At 47.6% G+C, this 4,348-nt stretch overlaps 1 long non-coding RNA gene across 1 annotated transcript; it reads right to left on the reverse strand.

Moving 5' to 3' along the window:
* On the reverse strand, nt 1–3,466 carry LOC143836732 (uncharacterized). Its single transcript, XR_013230692.1, has 2 exons — nt 3,358–3,466; nt 1–143 (listed from the first exon to the last, which is right to left on the reverse strand). It is a non-coding gene; the product is annotated as an uncharacterized LOC143836732 (long non-coding RNA).
* Between the last annotated feature and the right edge of the window lie 882 nt (nt 3,467–4,348).

Consider the following 4,348-nt stretch of genomic DNA (forward strand, 5'->3'; position numbering starts at 1 on the left):
TCATTTGAGGTCTGAGTCCAGCAGCCCTTTAATCTGACCAGGGGAGCTTTGAGTCTTGCAAACTCCTGGGAATCTTGTTGGTCTCCAGCATCCTACTAGACGTCCATCTTATTCTTTTACCGCAAACTGACCTGGCTATCCACCTGAAATTAATTTCATTAAGATTATAGCCCTCTGCAGTTTTTAATTAAAAAAAAAATTGATATAAAAATATAGAACTAAAACTAAGCCTTCGGGGAGGGCGGTATATAAATCTAAATAAATAAAACTAAATAAATAAATAAATAATACAGGCGACTGTTCTGAAATTCAAATGACAAAGCTATCGTAAGACCTCAGTTATACAAGCTGGGAATTAATTCCTTGTTCGAAACAAGAAAGCATGCCGCTTTTCCAAATTTATCAGACATTTGTCCATGCAGTAGACAGGTTAGTTTACATAGACCAGGTTTTGTCAGCCAAGGGTTCTTGAAACCCTGGGGTTTCTTGATGGCCCTGGAAGAGTTTGCCAAATGGGTGAGAGTGAATTAATTTTTAATATAATTTTGAAATTTGTTAAACATCTATTGGTGATATGAACATATATGGCCATGTCAACCTACCCACCCATCCCAAAATGTCCAGTGAGAGGCCTGGAGGGGATGGGAAGGGAAGGGACAATGGATGGGCTCATTCACAGCTATGCTTCCCAACCATATTCTGCACGGTTGCACCATTTCAGGGTTTCTCAATGGTAAAAAGGTTGAGAAAGATTGACATAGACGAATACATCTTATGAATTTCTCTGGTCAGTCTTCCTTTTTGGGGGTTATGCTCCACTTCTGAGCGTAACTTAGCCTTGCAGATGTTATGGCAGCACGGACAAATTCACAAACGTCTTTAGAAAGGATTTCGACATGATTTAACCCAATAACCAGTGGTGCCCCTCAACCGTCTGGTCTTATGCAAAGCCAGACACTGTGTTCATAGTCTGCCAAGACCCAATTGGGCCAGACTCCGTCTTCTCTCCTATCTTGTTCCAAGCCACAGGTTCAGCGTCAGCTGCAGTCTGAGACATGTCTTGCCTTCCTTCCCACCCACCCCGCATTGTATTGCTGATTGAGTGGCCGGCAGAGTCAAGTTTTCCTAGAGGCTTCTAGGCAATTTCCTTCTCTTTCACCTCTGACTCACTCCAAGCCGATCTGCCAGGGGAAATCCGCTCCCCCCACAACAGGTAGACCTATTGAGACATGAGACAACAGCTAGACCTATAGAGCGCAGGACCCAGATGGTTCTCCAGACCCAGCCAGCCCATTTCCCAACTGTTCACCCATAGAAAATCCCATCATGCCTCTACCATGCCCCAATCACCCCCCCCCCATCACACCCCAGCATGACCCCCTCCTCTTAAAAAAAAGATAGAAACCCTCTGGCTTTGCTAAGCCAAAAGGTGCATCTCATTCGGATCCACTCAGGTCACCCTTCGTGCTGGTCGTGTCGCTCTCTGGTCTTGTGTCTGTGTGAGTGTGTGCGTGTCTGAACATACGTGTGTGTGATTCCTTGTCGGCGTATGTGCATGGGTTCCAATGGGTACAGGGGAATGTGTGTGTGTGTATGTGTTTGCTTGTGTAAGATGCTAGTCATTGAAGCGACAGAGTCAAAGAGCTTTGGAATAGTTCCTAGCAGAGAAGAAATGTTTTTTTTTAATCCCCCGCTTTTCATTGCCCAAAGAAGTCCTAAAGAGACTTACATGCATCTTTCCTTTCCTCTCCCCATAACAGACACCCTGTGAGGGAGGTGGGGCTGAGAGAGCTTTGACAGAACTGCTCTGTAAGAATGGTTCCCAGAGAAGTACAGCCTGGCCCAAGGTCACCCTGCTGGCTTGGTGTGAAGGAGGAGTGGGGAATCAAACTTGATTCTCCAGATTTAAGACCACCGCTCTTAACCACGCGGGCATTGTTTCCACATCTTATGATCAGGCCTTGTGAGATTATTCCTCAGTGCTCACTATATCCCCAGGCAATTAATTGGTTCTATACCGAATAATTCTCCTTCTTAAAAAGTGTCACGCACCTGCTAGAACACAGATCCCGTTGCCTCTGGGTTGGAAAGAGAGGTTTTGCACACTCTGTGATTGCTCTTAGGAGATACAAAAGCCACTCTGACAAGGGCATTGCTGCTTTCCCGCTCTTTGGCCTTGAGTTCATTCAAGAGCAGCCCTGAGTTTAATCCTCTCTAGCCTGGCATCTGATAAAGCAACCCCGAGCCAGGCTTTGCTGGATTAAGCAGATTTAGATACGGAGTTTCTTCATGGCTTGGGCGGAATGACTGGCTGCAAATGACATCCGGCTCAAATAGGGTTGCCAGTCTGGGTTGGGAAAGACCTGGAGACTTTGGGGGTGGATCCAGGAGTGGGTGGGATTTGGGGTGGGGTATAATGTGATGGGGCCCACTCTCCAAAGCAGCCTTTCACTCCAGGGGGACTGATCTTTGTTGCCTGGAGATGAACTATAGTTCCTGGGGATCCCCAGGTCCCACCTCCAGGCAAGCCGGGATCCTTTCACCTGGAGAAAATAGCTGCTTTGGAAGAAGAAGAAGAGCTGGTCCTTATATGCTGCTTTTCTCTATCAGAAGGAGTCTCTAAACGGCTTACAGATGCCTTCCTTATCCTCTCCCCACAACAGACGCCCTGTGAAGGAGGTGAGGCTGAGAGAGCCCTGATCTCACTGCTTGGTCAGAACAGTTTTATCAGTGCTGTGGCTTGCCCAAGGTCACCCACCTGGCTGCATGTGAGGGAGTGTGGAATCAAACCCAACTCGCCAGATTATGTCCGCATTCCTAACCACTACACCAAACTGGCTCTCAAGGTGGACTCTATGGCATTATTGGAGTTTCTCCCCAACCCCAGACTCCTCATCTCCATCCCCCAAAATCTCCAGGTATTTCCCAATCCAAAGCTGACACCACTTCCCAAAATGTTGTTGTTGTTAGGTGCGAAGTCGTGTCCGACCCATCGTGACCCCATGGACAATGATCCTCCAGGCCTTCCTGTCCTCTACCATTCCCCGGAGTTCCCAAAATGTAACCCAGGCCGAAATTTATAGGGTTGCTCCAGAGATTGTGGGTTTCTTTCAGCAGGCCACTGCTGTAGATTTTGGATAAAGCTCCAAGGGATGTGCAGAGCTCGTAGAACTTCTGTTGCTCACTAGCCCTAGAGTGTAGATCTGGAGATCCGTCCTCCCTTTGGGGAAGCGAAAAATCCACTTTCTGCCCTGCCTGTTCGTTGACCCCCACCCACCCCAGTGAATTGCTTCAGGGATTGGGCAGGAAGTGGGCTTCCCCTCCCAAGTGAGCAGAGGGAAGAGAGGGAATACATACTGGTTTGTCGTTGCGAATACCCAGTCGAGACCAGGGGTGGGAAATATACAGAGGCGAGCGGCGTCTGCTCAACGGTGAACCCCGAGAGTTCAATTACCGCAGCTCAGGCCACCACAAAGGTAACCATGGAAACAACATACTCCAAAGCATCGCTTCGTCCCCAAGCAACCGTAAAAATAAATAAACTGAAATAAATTTAAAACAAAATTCCTTGCCAAAGCCACGGCCAGGGAAGCTGGTTTGGGTTTGGGGGTTGCTGGGGGGGGGGAGGGGTGCGGCAGGGTCTTTGGGCTGGCCACCAGAGAGCCATTTTGGTGACCGGAGAAGGTGGTGGGAGGAGAAGATTTAGACCCGGGTTTTGAAGTTTTACCCTACAGCATGCTGAAGATTAAAATTTCAAGCAGCCCTTGTATTACGATGATTAAATTTTTATAGCTCATAATAACCTGAGGAATAATGCTGATCTCTGAAGGAGTAATCGGTCACATGGGGTTTGAATGGGGCCCGTGTTTGGTCACAGATGTTTTGGTTGATCTTTTCCCCGTGGTTTCTCTTGCTTTAGCTTCTGAACCACTTCCTTCCTTTCTCTGCCTTGCTTCTTCTCTTGTTACCCCCAAGCATCAGGCTGCTTTTTTCCCTTCCCTTCCCTTCCCTTCCCTTCCCTTCCCTTCCCTTCCCTTCCCTTCCCTTCCCTTCCCTTCCCTTCCCTTCCCTTTTTCTCTTTTCCTTCCTTCCTTCCTTCCTTCCTTCCTTCCTTCCTTCCTTCCTTCCTTCCTTCCTTTTTCTCTTTTTTTTCTTTTTCTCTTTTCCTTCCTCCTTCTCTCCCTCCCTCATGTAGGGTGACCAGATGCAAAGGAGAGCAATGCTGCTGTATTCATCCAAAACCAAATGAGCATGCAGGATGAGAGCTTCAGCTTAAATAGGAGACAATTTCCACTCAATGTGACCAGTGCATAATAGTGTAAAGAAGGAAATAAGAGTGGTGAAACAC

Source organism: Paroedura picta, chromosome 4 (genome assembly GCF_049243985.1).
Source record: "Paroedura picta isolate Pp20150507F chromosome 4, Ppicta_v3.0, whole genome shotgun sequence".
NCBI lineage: Eukaryota > Metazoa > Chordata > Lepidosauria > Squamata > Gekkonidae > Paroedura > Paroedura picta.